At 37.9% G+C, this 18,472-nt stretch overlaps 1 long non-coding RNA gene across 1 annotated transcript; it reads left to right on the top strand.

Moving 5' to 3' along the window:
- Positions 1-441: 441 nt before the first annotated feature.
- On the top strand, positions 442-8,033 carry LOC112643782 (uncharacterized). Its single transcript, XR_003125889.3, has 3 exons — positions 442-760; positions 6,579-6,947; positions 7,848-8,033. It is a non-coding gene; the product is annotated as an uncharacterized LOC112643782 (long non-coding RNA).
- Positions 8,034-18,472: the final 10,439 nt, after the last annotated feature.

The raw sequence follows: 18,472 nt of genomic DNA, 5'->3' as shown, positions 1-18,472 counted from the left end.
CAATGATATAAAATATGAACATTCAGGAAACATAAAAAGAGCTTTTGGAAATTAAAAACACATTAGCAGTTGAAAAGTTCAAATGAAGGATTAGAAGATAACAAGGAAATTTCTAAGAAAGAAGAACAAAAAGGTAAGGACATAAAAGATTAGAGGGAAGATTGAAGAATTGGAGGACTAATCTAGGCTGTCTAGTATCTGAATAGGATTTCCAGGCACAAAGAATAGAGGGAAGTGAAAGGAAGAAATTACCAATAAATAATTCAAGATATTTTTTAGACATGAAAGACACGTGTTTCTTAATTAGAAGAGGTTTAAAAAGGCTCTCTGCCTAGTACTATAAATGAAAACAATGCATTCCAAGGCATGTCATCATGGAATTTAGTCATGTTGGGTATGAAAAGAAGATTCTAAAAATAGAATCTCTGATATGGATCAGGTACATAGAAAGTATCAGGAATCAGAATGATTTTGGACTTCTCAAAGCAACACTGAGGCAAATCATATAGAGCTAGAAGACAACAGGATTCTGAAGGAAAATTCTTTCTGACCCATAATTCTAAGCTGACTCAAACTATTCACTTGCATGTGAAGATAAAACAAAATTTCTGCTTTTAGACATACAAAGTCTCAGAATATTTCTATTTATCATTTCTTATGATGCTACTAGGAAATATACCAAGTACAGAATGGGAACAAACCAAGAAACAAGAACCATGGGATATAGCAGAACAAAAAGAAGATCCACCCCTGGAGAGAGGTAGGAGGAATCCCAGTACACCAGGCAAGGAGTCAGCTAGTGTGACTCAAAACACAGGTATATTGAGTGGCCATCACCATAAACCTTTTGGCCACTGTCTCTATTTTAACCTTGACAATACCAGGATGTGCCTGCCCAGATTCTGATCTGTACTTGGCTTGTTTAAACCACATAGTGATGAGTTCCTTCTCTTCCCTCCATGTTCTGCTGCCAGATCAGCTGAGGATTCTCATTCCTTTACTTTGACTTACTTTTGAGGGTTAGAGTTTGGCTATGTTCAAAGCAGAGAATACAGAGCAACCTCAGTGTCTGTCTACACTAGATTCTTGCCAGATGCCCTGAGTATGGAAAGCCTAATTTTTTCAGAACTTGCTAACGTCCTTGCCCTCTGGGATCCACATAAGGGCCTCTTCTAATTGCTCAAGGAAACTGACACCTATGACCTAAACTGTTGAGCTTTCATCTTACACTGCAATATAATTGGCTTTTCCCTTACACAGCTAAGTTTGTACTTGCTACTTCTAAAAAATTAATCAAATTTTTAAAAAGTTATAGTATTAATAATTAAATGCTTGTTTGATGGAAAAAAGAATACTTTCATTCTTGGGTCTTGATTGGTCCTTGCAGGCTACACAAGAGTTGAGGACATGGTTGTATCGGAGTATTGAAAAGGTGGCCTTGACCTGTGGATGACTAGACTGAAGACCACCTAAAAAAGATGGGTAATAGGAACTGATGTGATCAGTGATTGACTGAAAGATGCCTAAGATCATGGGGCAGAAGGGAGCAACCTCATCGCCCTTTCCGCAATTATCTTATTAAGAGCTTATTCCAATGGTCCCTTTTGATAAGACTGCCATACCCTTAGGGCAAAACGTTAATTAAGATGTAGGCCAACTTCAAGATGGGTAGTCACAGATTTTGTCCTCCAAAATCTTATGTAATTTCCCACTGTCTCTGATCTTTGAGGATATGAAAACAGTATAACAATTGTTGTACATTAAAAATTACTGATTTCTTAAAGTTAAAAGTTCTGTGCCCTTTGTAGCATCCTGACACCCTTCCTCAGTGTTCAAAAATTTCTTGTCTCCTGCAACGGCTATTGTCTATAATAACATTGGCCTTATCCTGAATTATATTGTTATCTTTTCTTTGAGTTTTGTTCCTTGATTAGGTTGTGAGATCCCAAAGTGCAGTTAATAAATACCTCCCACTTCTAATTTGCCACTTAGGCTCTACCACATTGCATTGAAAGAGTAGTCCCGGTTTCCATCTCTTCTTATTCTCAGCCAAGTCAAGCACAGCTTCTCATTGCACATTTGCGACAGCTCTACCAGAAAGAGGAAGTTAGTATCTCCACTTCCCAGAAGAGAACACTAAAGCTTAGAGGGTTCATGGTGAGATCCCTCAGCCAGTGAAAGGCAGAGCTGGGAGTCAACACTGTGCCTGATTATGCAGCTTGACATCCTAAGCCCTATGCTATTTGAGCTCTCTATTCATTTCCTTTCTGTTTCAGACAGAATAGGTGCCTTTCAGCTTTAGGAAGGTTAACTTGGGAAGTTGTCACAGAGGCAATGAGCATTGTTATTCTGTTCCATTCTGCCTTTTCTTGTTTCAGCTCTCTATCATGATTGTTCCTTTTTACTAACTAGGGGCCATGGCTGGAATGAGGGAATGCTGAAGGATCTTGGGGAGATCCAGAGTTTGGGGGTCTGTGGCAACAATCAGTATGTTAATCACCTAACAATCATCAAACGATTTAACAAAAATACTTCCAGGATCCTGGGACTGGTACTTTCCATTTCTATTCCCACGTGAGGGAGGGCACAAAAGAGCACTATTCAAGATTAGCAGGGGTCTTGGCAGACCCCCAGTTCCACTCTGTCCCCATGCCCACACCCTTGTCTCAAGCCCGCTTGCCTGTCATTTCTCTGATAAAAGGGATCAAACCTTTCAGTGGTGGGGAGTGCTCACCACTCCCCATTTAGATTATGAAACCTGCTGTTTCAAAGGAGAGAGAATGAAGATTGCTGAGGAGGGCGGGGCAAGTGGATAGAAATAAAGAGAAGGGGGCTGAAGGCTGATAAATGGGCAAAAATAATGAGTTGAGAAACCGACTTGCTAACAAATGGCAAGAAATCTGTGAAGTGGAGGAGAGGATACCAGTGGGGAGTGGGGAGTGGGGCACGAGAAAGGAGAAAGTGCCCCCTGAGAGAGAAGCTAATAGCACACAACTGCTTTTATTTTTTTTAATTTATTTGTTATTTTTAAAAAGATTTTTATTTATTTATTCATGAGAGACAGAGAGAGAGAGAGAGAGACAGGCAGAGACATAGGCAGAGGGAGAAGCAGTCTCCATGCAGGGAGCTTGATGTGGGACTCGATCCCAGGACCCCGGGATGATGCTCTGAACAGAAGGCAGATGCTCAACTACTGAGCCACTCAGCTGCCCTGCGCACAGCCACTTTTAATATGGATCCATGACAGGGCCATCCTCTAATTATTTTTCTTGTATTGTCTTTTTAAATGCAAAATTTCATACTTGCAAAGGAATATGTATAGGTATCAAGTTATTTTTAAGTCATTAGAATTTCATGCCCAAATAAAATGAGAGAAAGCCCATAGTAAGTAAAAACAGGTTCTAGTCTTGCGTAAGAATGCAAGAAGCAGAGGTGCCTGGAATATGGGACTGATAATTTTCCCCTTACTGCTTGAAGTATATTGCAGGTAAAAACAGCAATTATTGTCAGGGACGTGAACAGCTTTTCCCAGTTTGCAGGGCTGATGTCTACATCCCTACACAGCTAGATTGGAGAGAGGTTTTACACTCAGGCCCTCCTATAGGGAAACAGTGTTTTCTTCTGGCCATAGTCTTAACTGATGTTAAAATGATGGAGCTCTGTGTGTCCCAAAGAACAGTTTCTTTAAAAATGAGATTGTATAATAAGAAGTTAATTCAGGGAACATTACTTGCAAACATTAAACAACTCCAAAACTTTCAAGTGCATTTGTTGAGAGTGATCTACCTGAAAAAAAGAGCCTATGATTTGATCCCACTGCGTAGTGACCCTTCATGGGTGACAACCCAAGTGTTTCCAGCTTTTATTTATTGAATGTCTTCCTGTGTTCTCTGGGACTCTGCCCAAGCCCACATAACACAGATGGAGGCATACAGGGAGCTGAGAACAAGAATGTCAAATTCTTGTCCTCTCTGTGTAAAAATCCTCAAACCAAACATGAGGCAGGGAACTGTTTGGGAGAAGATAAAGTTGGGCACTCCTGATCCTTGTCATGAGCAGATGAGGGGACGTCTAACCCGGAGAGGCAAGATTGCTGGAGAAGAACTGAGAGAGTTGATTCCAGAGTAGGAGGCCTTGCAGCCCTCTTCTCACATTGAACCAAGTCATGGTCAGGGTATAGAGAAAGATAAGAGAAATGCCACGCAGTTCTCATGTTGCTCAAGTAGAGGCAACTCAGGCCTTGCTTTTGGTCAGGAATTCTCTCCTGTGGGAATATAATCAATAATGCAGTGTATACAAATGCAAACACACGTTTGTTTTCCTTTTTAATGGGAATTGTGGAAATAGCATTTATAAGAATCTCTGTGTTCATAGGGCACAAACCACACAGAAAACAGTATATCTCTGTGTGAAGTTGCATGTTTTATGAATCTTGACTATTTTTTAAAAAATTATTTATTTATTTATGAGAGAGAGAGAGAGAGAGAGAGAGAGACAGAGGCAGAGACACAGGCAGAGGGAGAAGCAGGCTCCATGCAGGGAGCCTGATGTGGGACTCAATCCTGGGTCTCCAGGATCACGCTCTGGGTAGAAGGTGGCGCTAAACCACTGAGCCATCTGGGCTGCTCGAATCTTGACTATTAATAATAATAAACTCATTTGACTATGCCAGAGAAAAAAAGTAAATTATCTTTCTAGCTTCTCCAACTGAAGACCATATCACAAAAACAAAAAGTATGAGTCAAAAAAGGTAAGGGAAACATAGCATAGAGGAAAGGCTGGCCATTAGTGAGTAATAATATTTGTTACTTTTCTGGATTTTCTGTTTGTGGTCTTTGTCAGCTTTGTAAAATTAGTGATTTGTTGTGATTAAATAAATGTTCATGTTTGTATTAATTTTTAGTATGCATTGCATTCTCTTTCTTAAAGAAGGCTTTCAAAATTGTTTAATCTGCTCTCCCACCAAACTGTATTTGCTTCTGATTCAGTTATAGAAAAAAAGAGTAGCAATTTTTGCACATTGAATCCATGTCTCAAAAATATGCTCATAAAAAAATACACTCAAGAGGTGCTCGAGTGGCTCAGTCGGTTAAGTGTCTGCCTTTGGCTCAGGTCATGATCTGGGGATCCTGGAATCAAGTACCATATTGGGCTCCCTGCTCAGCAAGGAGTCTGTTTCTCCCTCTGCTCCTCTCCCTACTCTCAGTCTCTCTCTCTCAAATAAATAAAGAAAATCTCTAAAAAAATACACTCAATGTACAAAATAGGTACAATTTTGTTGTGAACAGAGATTGTGCTCAATTTTTATTTTTTTTCTAACAATACTAGATACAGTCTACTTCAACGAAATTAATAGTTCTTTATAGGAGACACTGTGAGGTGGAGAAAGGGATATGGTCTAGAGACAGACAGGAAAACATTTGCATTCTAGCACTGCCACTGACCAGTGGTGGGCTCTTGAGAGTGTGTCTGGTCTTCCCTTAGCTACAGTCTCTCATCAGTCTTGGAAGGATGTACAGGAAGTACACCGTTGTGAGCCAGCCCCCCACCAGGATCAGACCTTTACCTATTTCAGAAAGACATGTCACCCAGGCCCCTCTGCCAGACATAAAATGCTTTCATGAGTTGATATTTAAGTCTGTCAGATATTTTTCCTGCATGTATTTGGATTAGCATGTGGTTTTTCTTTTCTAATTCAGCTAAAATGGTGAACTGATTGATGTTTATAACGTTAAATGAACTTTGTAAAACTGGGATAAACTCCACTTATTTGTGGCATGGTATCCTTTTTATTGCTGGATTTAACTTACTAATGTGGCACTAGGATTTTTTGTATATGTGATCTTGAGGGATACTGGTCTGCAGATTTCTTTTCTGTGTGATATGTTTGGTTTTGATATCAGTAGGAGTGCGCCTTGGATGTGTGGGGCTCCAAACAAATATTTTTTGCCAGGCCTTTGTCTATATAAACAATTTGATTAAAAATGCCTTGTGAAGTCCATAGGCCTCTGTGAAGTATGGTGAAGAAAAAAAAAAAAGAAGTATTTATACTTTTATTTATTATCTAATTGGTGCACAGGAAGTTTCTTTGCAGTATCCATTTCTTCCTATTTAGGGTCCCAAACCATGTCTTCCAGTTCTTTATCATCAAATGTATTGCCTCTGGCCTATTTTCTATGTGCCATCTAGAGAAAATGCAGCAATACTCTTATCATTCATAAAGCCAGAACCAATGTTATGGAAACAGCATAGATCATCTTACCTCTGCAATTCTGTCCTGCCATTCACTTGATGTTGATCACATCAGTACTCATGATGCCACATCACCCAACTGCCACCCATGAATAGTGGCTTCCAGTGGGACACAGTAATAGTTATTACTATGCTTTGCTGATGATGACCACAAATGCAGGTCTTACCCAAAGTGTGCAGGGAAATGTGAATGATATTACATTTTCTGGTCATGTTAAATGTACTGTTTGGTACTGTATAGCATAAATGTAGAAGTCTTAGCTATAATAGCTGCATTTCCAGAATGTGATGTTTCTCAACGTTGACCACACTTCTGCATTCCATAGATTGTCACTGGCAGGGAGAAGATGTGAGGAAGTCTATAGGTGAAGCAAGAAAGGCAGTCCCATTTGTACACGAAATGTTCACCTGTCATCTGGTGTGACCTAAAGCCATCCTGGGATCAATCAGAGGCATCATCAATCTGAAAGGCAATGGGTATTTCAGAGCAAGGATCTCAAAAACCCTCAGAGGAGACAGGCACAGCCACTTCCAAAGGACTGCTGACATGTCTGTGGAGCCTAAAGAGAGGATTGGGTCATCAACCAGGATGTGGGAAGTGCAGAGGGTAAACCATTCTCACCACCACAGGTGAAAGACACTACAGCCTGCAGGTGCTGTGATCGTGGGCAGCACTGCAATCAGAACGTAGATGGGTAAGAATCAAGGTATAGGTCTAAATATGTAGCTTGAACCCAAACAAGGGTTGGCAGTGAACTCTTAGTAGCCCAGAAACCTAAACTTGCTACGTGTCTGATGTGAGAGCTGCTCAAAATCAGCATGTCAGTATCATTCTGGAAGCCCAATCTTTCACGAGCCCGCAAAAACAATATTGTGCTAGCCAGAGGGAGTAATCTGCTTGCCGGGCATCTGTCCTGAAATTAAAACCTTGTCATGGGGTCCTGGGTTGACTCTATAGGTATGAGCCCTTGAGCAAAATGGGGCATATGGTTGATAATAGGTGAGGGTAGAGGGTCAAAGAAGGGAGAATATGGGACGAGGACCAAGAAGTACCCATCTAGTCTCAATACACCCTACCTAGATGGCATTGTTAGTTTCAATTGATCCCAGTCTCCAGAGTGGGACTTAGAATATCTTGAGGAGGGCACTCTGAGGTATGGGGCTCTCTGGGGCATAAAAGCCCAGAGCAAGGCCCTTGCTTGCCTGAGTCTAAGGGTAGTACTGGATAATAAGGTGATACTGGCTTCTTAGAATATTCCTTCCTCCTCTATAGTCATAAGTGTTGTGAAATATTAGCAATATTTATTCTTTAAATATTTCTCTCCCAATTTTACTGAAATATAATTGGCATGTAACATATTAGTTTAAGGTGTACAACATAATGATTTGATATATGTATATATTATGATAAGATTAGCATATAAGTTTAGTTAATATCCATCATCTCACATAGTTATAATTTTTTTCTTATAACAAGAACTTTTAAGATCTACTCTCTTAAAGACTTTTGAATATACAATAGAATAGTGTTAATTATAATTGCCATGCTATATATTACATCCCCAGGACTTATTTATCTTTTTGTTTTTTTGAAGATGGCCAAGAGCAGAACTTATTTATAAGTGATGTATGTACATCCTCCTTCCAACAATCATGGTCAACGACAAGATGCTTCTTCAAAAACATTGGCATTATCTTCAATAGTTCAAACAACACGGTTGCTGTATATTAACTTATTAAGAAGTATTAAGTAAATCAGTCCCTGAACAACGTATAATAAAAGAATGGGTTGATGAACACTTCTTTTTCAAGTTTTTATTTAAATTCTACTTAGTTAACATAGGGTGTAATTTTGGTTTCAGGAGTAAGAACTTATTTACCTTATAACTAAAAATTTGTACCTTTTGACCACATTTACTCATTTTTCCCACTCCTCCATCTCTAGTAACCATTAATCTGTAAGAGACTTCTGAAAGTAAGGCTTGGTGTTATTTCTTCTTTAAATGTTTTATAAAATTTACCAGTGAATCCACATGGATCTAAAGTTACCTTCACGGGCATTGAATTAGGAATTAAATTTATATAGGATATTCAGGTTTTATATATCTTCTTGAGTTCACTTTGTTAATTTTTTCTTTTTAAGGAAATTGTCTATTGTATCTAAATTTAAATTATTGGCATAGATTTGTTCATGATTTTCTCTCAGTACACTTTTAATGCCTATGAAATTTCTAGTGTAGTTTAGGATTTCCCTCTTTTATTGCTGATATTGGTAAATATTTGTTTTCTTTTTTCTTGATCAGTGTAGCCAGATGTTTATCAATTTTATTGACATTTTCAAAGAACCAGCCTTTGGTTTCATTGATTTTCTTTATTATTTGTTCACTTTCTATTTCATTCATTTCTGTTCCTACTTATTATTTCCTTCCTTCTTTGAGTTCAGGTTTGTTTTAATCTCTTTTACACCTTTTAAAATAGAAGTTTAGAGAATTGGGTTAAGATCTTCTTTTAAAAAATAATTATCTATAGCTATAAATTTCCTTCTAAGCATGATTTTAGTTATAGCACTCAATTTTTGATATGTAGAATTTTCCGTTTCACTTAGTTCAGTTTAATCTAATTGTAGCTGAACAATATATTTAGTATGACTTCAATCTTTTTACATTTTTAAGATTATATGGCTCAGTAAACATTCTACCTTGATGTATGTCCCATGTATGTTTGAAAAGAATGTGTATTCTGCAGTTGCCATTGGATTGGTCTCTAAATGTCGATTAGATTTAGTTGGTTGATAGGGTTCCTTAAGTAAGATATCCTTATTGATATCTTGCCTAATTGTTCTATCAGTTACTGATAAGTGTTGATATATCCAAATATAATTATGGACTTGTCTATTTCTCTTTTAAAACTAGTACTTTTTTCCTTATATATTTTGAACTTCTATTGTTAGTTGCACACACATTTAAGATTGTTGTCTTTTTGATTAATTAGCTTCTTTTTCTGAGAGAGAGAGAGAGCGAGCGAGCATGTTCACATGTGGGTGGGGAGGGGGGAAAGGGAGAGGGAAAGAGAGAATCCCAAACAGAATCCATGCCCAGTGGAGAGCCCAATGTGGGGCTCGATTTCATGACCCTGACATCATCACCTGAGCCAAAATCAAGAGTTGGATTCTTAACTGATTGAGCCACCAGGTGCCCTGATTAATTAGCTCTTCTACTATTATAACATGTTCTTCTTTCTTCCTGGTAATATTCTTTGTTGGGAAGTTTTTCTGTTATAGCTATTCTAGCTTTCTTATGACTAGCAGTGCCTGGCATATACTTTCAATCTGTTTCTTTTTAATTTGTATCTTTCTTTTTAAAATAAATTTCTTATAGAAAAAATATGATTTGGTGTTGCCTTTTTACTCAGCCAAAATATTCTTGCCTCCTATTAAAAATTTTAGAATATTTATATTTATTGTAATTATTGAATAGTTTGATTTAACTCTAAGATCTTATGATTTATTTTCTATTTGTCTCATTTTTTTGTGTGTGGTTTTTATTCCCTTTTTTCTTGCTTTCCATTGGATTATTCTCTATTAACCTCACTGGGAACTAATTCGTGTACAATAAACTATATTCTCCTAAAATGTACAATTTGATGAGTTTTCATAGTAGCATAGACATATAGAATCAGTACCACAATTAAGAGACAGAACATTTCAATAATTGGGCATTTTTAGCGCTCCATTTTATCTTCACTATTGGTTTATTAGCTATATCTCCCCTTTTTAGTAAAAGGTTTACAAATTGCACCTTCAAATTATGAGCTTACCTTCAAAAATATCATACCAATTTATGAATTATGCAATAATCTTACAAGATTTCCTCCTCTATTCTTTGTGCTATAAGTTTCAGACATTTCCCTTCTGCATATATTTTAAACACCACAGTATATTGTTTTATTTTTGCTTTAAACATCCATTAACTTTTAAAGAGATTATAATAGAAGAAAAACAACTTTTTATTTACCCACAAATTTCTCATATTTAATGTTCTTCATTCTCTATGGATCCAATTCCATCTGCTGTCATTCGTTCTCTGCCTGAAGTGTAATGCTGATGACATTCTTTCAACTTGTTTGTCTGAAAAAAATCTTTATTTTGCTTTAATTTTCAAAATATATTTCCCTGGGTATACAACTTTAGGTTGACAGTTAATTGCTTTCATTACTTTCAAGATGTTATTCCATTTTGGGGGCTTACATAATTTCTGAGAAGAAACCTAGGATCTTATTTCTATTCCTCTCTATATAATGTACCTTTTTTCCAAGAATACTTCAAATATTTTCTTTTATCACTTGTTTTTATTTTTATTTTTTTAATTTTTTTATTTATTTATGATAGTCACACACACACACAGAGAGAGAGAGAGAGAGAGAGAGAGAGGCAGAGACACAGGTAGAGGGAGAAGCAGGCTCCGTGCACCGGGAGCCCGACGTGGGATTCGATCCCGGATCTCCAGGATCGCGCCCTGGGCCAAAGGCAGGCGCCAAACCGCTGCGCCACCCAGGGATCCCTATCACTTGTTTTTAGTAAAATGATTATTTCTCTTGATGTATTTACTCTTTTTGTTTCTATCCTGCATGGTATTTGTTGAGCTTAGATTTGTGGATATATGTTTTTCAATGAATTTGGAAAAATTTCTGTCATTATTTATTCAAATATTTTCTGCCTCCCCCCCTTTCTTTAATTTTTCATAGGGCTTTAATTACATAAATTGTTCTATAGGTCACTGAGGTTATCTTTTTTTTCAGTCTTAATTCCCAGTGCTTCAGTTTGGATAGTTTCTATTGCAATGTCCACATTTGTTGATTCTTTTCCCTCTGTGGCCTCTAATTTCTGTTAATCCTATTCAGTGTGTTTTTCATATATAAAATTTTTCTTTGCATTTTTTTATATCTTTCATTGGTCTTCTGCTCCTGTTAATTTTCCCTCTGCCTTCTTGACATATGGAGCATAATAGTTGTTTTAATGTCCTTGCCTGTTAATTTCATGTCTTTATCAATTCTGGGTCTGTTTCTGTTGATAAACTTTTCTCCTGGTTTAGAGGGTCAAGTTCTTCTGCATCTCAACATGTCTGGAAATTTTTATTGGATGTCAGGCATAATAAATTTTGTCTTGAGTACTGGATTTTTTTCTCTTCCCTAAAGAATATTGTGCTTTATACTGGCAGGTTGTTAAGTTTCTTAGGATCAGTTTAATAATTTTGAAGCTTCTTTTAAAACTTTTAAAGAGTGGGTTTTGAGTAGCTTTTACTCAAAAAATGTGACTACCACTTGACCCTTCGCAATGCCCTGTCTATTCAATGAGGCCTGTGCACTCTGGCTAAGCGGGAACATGAATTATTCCTGGTCTTTTTTTTTTTTTTTTTTTAAATTTTTATTTATTTATGATAGTCACAGAGAGAGAGATAGAGGGAGAGAGAGAGAGGCAGAGACACAGGCAGAGGGAGAAGCAGGCTCCATGCACCGGGAGCCCGACGTGGGATTCGATCCCGGGTCTCCAGGATCGCGCCCTGGGCCAAAGGCAGGCACCAAACCGCTGCGCCACCCAGGGATCCCTATTCCTGGTCTTATATGAACTCTTGGATTTATCCAATGGATAGCTTCTCAGTAATTGTTCTTTCCCTCAAACTGTAAAGCTTCACCATATTCAAATGAAGGTTAATATTCAGCCAGACTGCATGGAGGGGACTCCACACAGATTTCTGGAGCTCTTTCGCTTCATAACTCCCTTGTGTCCAGTGTTTTGCTCCACAAATTCTAGTCACTTCAGTCTCCCTGAACTCTGGGCTCCTTAACTCAGTGAGGCCACTGGGCTTTGTTTTGGATTCCCCTCCCAGTGTGATGATCTGGAAATTGCCTCTAGGCAGAAAGCCAGGGTGATCATAGGGCACACATGGTTTATTTCCCTTTTTTCAGGGATCATAGTCCTAAGCAGCTCTGTTGACCAGTGTTTGAAAATGAGTGTTCTTATTGTATTTTACCAATCATTTCTAGTTTACAGTTGTGGGGGAGATAATTCCAGACCCTATCACTTCTTCATGGCAGGAAGTAGAAATTCCCCAGATACAATATACTTTCTTTCAGCTTTGCTTATTCTTCCCTGACTGCAGAATAAGCGTTCCAGATTGCTAGGCTCTCTCACAAATGCAAACTCAATTTATTCTGGGGCTTTCCTCCCCTATATCTTCTATCCTTAGTTCTCAGAAACTTTTAGCCCATAATTTCAACTGGACTGTTGAAATCAATATACTGACCCCCTGAATTATAACTTAACTAGTGCCAGGATTATAGTCTCAAACTGAGCCAGGTTAAATGGAAAACTCATTTCTTGGAGGCGCGTTATTGGGGATCTGTTTTTGGAAAACCACTTTGTAATATAAAAAAATTCCAAAATTAATGATGACTGCAATACAAAATTTATATATATAGAAACAGTGGTAAAGGGATGATGAGAGACATTTGTGCTTCCCTGGGTCTGCCAACTAGAGTCCATGGTTCAGGATAAAACTTGCCAAGTGTCTCACCTTTTAAGTTCAGAGGAATGTCTTCTGGAAGCCAGTCCCACACTGAGATTTGCTAACAGAAGGCATCCAGCAGAACCAGTTTCTTAAACCCCACTCCTTTGGTCTTTATAGAATAAAGGACACAGAAGGGGCAAGGATATTAAATCGTTGAAGGAAGGTTCTTGAAGTATTAACAATACCTTCTCCCTCCCTTTTCCTTGTTGGAGAGCCTGGGAGGCAGAGATCAGGGAAGTTTCTATTTGTTCCACCCTCTTGTGTTGAAATCTGTGTTTCCCAAGTTCCCTCCACCCCCACTAAGAACTCTGGGGGTGGGGGTAGTGTTGTGTGCCACTGAGCTGACAGAGCATTTGGTGTTGTTGATGGAGCTGCGGAGAGAGCATGCCCCAGGGCAGCCTGTGTTCCCACCCTTGGCTTGGCAAGGATTGATGAGTGCTTGCCATGAAAGGTAGCTGGGCCTTGCCAGAAGCAAACACTTTTGGGTGGATTAGGTGTTGCTTTGCTAATAGGGGAGAAGAGGACAGGGGAACTATGCAAGGGTGGGCCCTATGGAGCTGCCTAATGAGCTGACAATTTCATCCCCACTCAAACACTTGATTCCAGCCCCTTGGTGTTGGGCTGGGAGACAGGGCAAGGACTCGCCAACTCTGATGTCATTCGCTGTGTAAGCATAGATCATCCTCCCTCTTCTCCAAGCAAAAGGAAGACAGAGGGAGAGAGAGGGAGAGAGAGAGAGAGAAAGATGACAGTTTGGATTTCAAACATAGATAAAATTAAATATTAAACCTCAATGAGATGACAAAATAAGACGTCTGGCCTAGGCTGGTGTAGGTTTGAGGACCCAGAACATTTAAGGTTGCTTGAAAATAAATGAATTTCAGTTTTTGCACATATCTATACTGAGACTACTCTATCAAATGTATCAATGGCTTGTGTACGTATGTCAAACCAGAGATAGCATTTTTAAAAAAGCTTTCTTATTGTGCTTGATATTACATACTTGCAAAATTCCTTGAGAGAATTTTACTACATGGACTGATTTGACTGAGGCTTTAAAAGTATATTTTTTTCGATAGAGCTTGGCTGTAAGATGCCTACCTCTCTTCTTGGCAAATCTCCTTATGGCAAGTGTAGGCATTTGTTATAACTCCCAAATCCTTTGAATGGTACTTGAAATTAGGGTCATCTGTCTCAAAAATTTTCATGGCTCAGCTGCTGAGTAGGCATGAAAGTGTCTAAATGTCTTTGAGTGTTTCCATGGGGACCTCTTCAGTCATCTTCAGTACTTTCATTTCAATAAATCAGATGAGTTTGAATGACTTTGACTGGCTTTTCAGCATTAGATAATTGGTTTGGTTTAGTGAGAGACAAGAGTCTTGGTCACTCAATTATTAGAGAGTCAGAATTAGAGAGTTTTGGATATTTACCTTGTGGCTATTACTCTGTGTGTGTGTTTTAGCAAAATGCAAAATAGCCCATATAAATATGTAAAAGTGCTTAATAATAAATGTATTAGTTTTCTATTGCTGTTGTAAAAATATTACCACAAATTTAGTGGCACATTTATTACCTAATAGCTCTGGAGGTCAGACATCCTCATGTCAAGCATGTCAATTCCTTTTGAGGCTCCTGGGAGATAATCCATTTCCTTGCCTGTTCAAGTTTCTGCAACCTCTGCCCTTCCTCACTCCAGCTGCTGCTACCATGGTCACATTTCTTCCTCTCACTGTGATCTCTCCCTATCTCTTATAAGGGCGCTTGTAATTATATTGGGGACACTGGATAATCCAGGGTAATCTCCACATCTCAAAATCCGTAATCACACCTCAGAGTCCCTTTTGCCATGAAAGGTAAATATTCAAAGGCTCTAGTGATTTGGATGTGGGCATATTTTGGGGCCACTACTGCCACATTATATTAACTAAAAAAAAGCAAGAAAGTATGGTCTCATATTCCCCTAAGACTTCAACAGTTAGTTTCTGATTGTAATTTCCTGTTTCTCTATTGCCTTCATTTCCTTGATACATCTTTTCCTCAACTTCATTGAAATTGCCAATTTCTGGACCCATTTATTGTTTCCCAATGTCAGTCTCCTATCTTTCCTCTTCTGTTCCTTCTAGACCCCATGATTCATCCTTCCAATTACTCTTGCCAATACCCTGACTCTCACCTGCTTATCCTTTTGTGGCACCTATATTTCTAAGCCAAATTTTCAACTTCTTTACTCTGCCCGGCCTGTTGAGTTTTCCTGGGGAAAATCCCACCCTGGGCTTTGTTATTATCAGGGTAAATTTGTGATTTTCAACCCTCTACAGAGCCCTCAGTGTGGGCTAGAAAGCTTCCTACGTTTTCAAAGTCTATACCGCTCAGAGTAAATCACAAGCTTCAAGCCCATCCTCTCTGCTCTCTCTCTCTCTTCAGGCAATTCTTTTAGGGAAAAATTGCAGCTATCAAGGCCATCAAAAAGACATCTATGAACTTTGTCTGGCAAACACACTTCCTTTTTTTTTTTTTTTTTTAAGATTTTACTTGTTTATTCATGAGAGAGAGAGAGAGAAAGAGAGAGAGAGAGAGGGGCAGAGCCACAGGCAGAGGGATAAGCAGTCGATCTCCAGGATCATGCCCTGGGACGAAGGCAGGTGCTAAACTGCTGAGCCACCCAGGAATCCCTCTGGCAAACACACTTTCAAGGACGTTTGTCTCTTTCCCCTGCTTTCCTGTGACAGTTGGGGAAATGTTCCCTCTTAAGGCTAACCCGAATAATCGCAAACCAATATCCATGTTGTTCACAATCCCCATGGAACCTGTCTGTGTTCTACTGTGTAAGTATTATTTGTGAAGTAATCATCTGTAAATACTATCTCTACTGCTTTATCATTCACTTATGCCAATAACTCCTCGATTCTTTGGAATCTAGATTCTGCCCCTACAAATTCATTGAAATAGCCCTTGATTTACATATAAAAAATCCAAGGTTAAGTTCATCATCAAACCATATCTCAGTCTAGTCTCTTTCTTTTTCTTTCTTTCTTTTTCTTTCTTTCTTTCTTTCTTTCTTTCTTTCTTTCTTTCTTTCTTTCTTTCTTTCTTTCTTTCTTTTCTTTCTTTCTTTCTTTCTTTCTTTCTTTCTTTCTTTTTTTTATTCATGAGACACAGAGAGAGAGAGAGAGAGAGAGAGGCAGAGACATAGCAGAGGGAAAAGCAGGTTCCATGCAGGGAGCTCAATGTGGCACTCAATCCCGGGACTCTGGGATCACAACCTTAGCCAAAGGCAGATGCTTAACTGCTAAGCCACCCAGGTGTCCCCCAGGTTTCTTATTAAATGATGCTATCATTGTCTTACATAATTTCCTCTCAATAACTTCATGGTATATTAGCTACCAGACCATAGATTCAATTTCTTAATATATATATACATTATATTCCATTTCCTCATACATATTTTAGAATTGACCCTTAAAAATGTTGAGATTAGGGATGCTGACCCCTCACACAGTGAAAAATCCATGTATAACTTTTGACTCCCCCAAAATTTCATTATTAATAGACTACTCTTGACTGGAAGCCTAAAAACATAAACAGTGAATTAACACATATTTTCTATGTTGCATGTATTATATACTGTATCCTTATAATAAATTAAACTAGAGAAAAGAAAATGCTCCAAGAAAATCATAAGGAAGAGAAAATACATTTATAGTACAGGATTGTATTTATTATTGTCCATCTAAGTAGACCCATGTACTTCAAACCCAGGTTGTTCAAGTGTCAGCTGTATATAATATTCAGTTTCCTAATATATGTTTTTATATAATATATATGTACTTAATGCAAAAATACTGATTCGAAGGGGGCACATGCACTCTAATAGCAGCATTATCAACAATAGCCAAATTATGGAAAAAACCCAAATGCCCACTGACTAATGAATGGATAAAGAAAATGTGGTATATAAATAAAGTGGAATATTAGCCACCAGAAAGAGTGAAATCCTGCCATTTGTAACAATATGGATGGAGCTAGAGTGTATTATGCTAAGTGAAATAAGACAGTCAGACAAATACCATATTTCATTCATCCATATGTGGAATTTAAGAAACAAAACAGATAAACATAGGGGAAGGGAAATAAAGAGAGGGAAGCAAACCATAAGACACTCTTTTTTTATTTTTTATTTTTATTTTTTATTTATTTATGATAGTCACAGAGAGAGAGAGAGAGAGAGGCAGAGACATAGGCAGAGGGAGAAGCAGGCTCCATGCACCGGGAGCCCGATGTGGGAGTCAATCCCGGGTCTCCAGGATCGCGCCCTGGGCCAAAGGCAGGAGCCAAACCGCTGCACCACCCAGGGATCCCCAAGACACTCTTAACTATAAGGAACAAACTGAGGGTTGATGGAGGGAGGTTAGTGGGAGGTCGGTGGGGTGGGAGGTGTGTGGGAGATGTGCTAAATGGGTGGATGGGTATTAAGGAGGGCACTTGTTATGATGAGTACTGGGTGTTGTATATAAGTGATAAATCACTAAATTCTACTCTCCCCAAAATATTACACTATATGTTAACTAACTAGTATTTAAATAAATATTTGAAGGAAAATAAAATATATGTACTTTTTTCCATATGTGTATTATAGGATAAGATATTCATCTGTATTTTCTTATATTTCTTTTATACTTTTTCTTACATTTCATCATGTAATCTATCTGAAATTGTGTGTGTGTTCTGTGTGTATGTGTTTCAAGAGAGGACTGCAGCCTTTTCTTGTTTACCAATTTGTTATTAATTCACTGCAGTCACTCATTTAATCCTTTATTATGCTCTTACTGATCTGAAATGCCATTTTATTATTTGCTAAATTTATATATATAAATTAAGGCCAGAATTCTGGGCATCCTTTTTATTTTGTTCATTTTTCTTTCCATCCTTGAGCATACCGCATTATTTTAGTTATTACACTTTTATATATGTTTTAATGATGTGAGTATGCATTAATTATCTGTTCTTCAAGATTTTTCAGTTGTTTTTACTTGTTTTTTCTTCTGTTAAGCTTTAAAAAGTCTGCAATTTTAGAATGGAGTTATACGGTACCTATAATTCATTTGGAGGAAGAAATGACATCTTTAAGAAAGGAATTTTCTTTTCCAGAATTTAGTTATCTTTCCATTTTATTTGTCTTTTTAAAAAATCCCTCAAGAGAAAAATATACATGATTTGGTAATGAAAATTTATTATTTTGGTATAATATTAGATTTATAGTGCTAGTATTTTATCTATGATAAATAAAATGTGGTGCTCTTTTGGCTTTCTTTTGAGGGGTATATTAAGTAAAATAAGTTGAGAAGCTTTTCATTGTTCTGCCTCTTTGGTACAATTTCTTTTCATTAATTCACATTATTTAATTATTAATTTTCATGTTCCAGAAGTGGAGCTAGAAGCACATTCTCCCCACCTCCCTGCCCTGAGATTATGGATGGTAGATTGGTCTTTACATAGGTACACAGAGAAGAGAATAAAGTATGAACATCCGTTTGAGAACTGGTGGGAGAAGGTGTAAGGTTGCAAGCCAGACAGAGAAGTCAATGGTAACTTATTCCTAATCACTTGGTGATTACATGGCAGTCAGTCAGTAGACTCATTCCAATGGATTCTGC

This window comes from Canis lupus, chromosome 1 (assembly GCF_003254725.2).
Source record: "Canis lupus dingo isolate Sandy chromosome 1, ASM325472v2, whole genome shotgun sequence".
In the NCBI taxonomy this organism is placed as follows: domain Eukaryota; kingdom Metazoa; phylum Chordata; class Mammalia; order Carnivora; family Canidae; genus Canis; species Canis lupus.
Note: the sequence above shows the minus strand (reverse complement) of the source record. Positions and strands in the feature narration are given on the sequence as shown.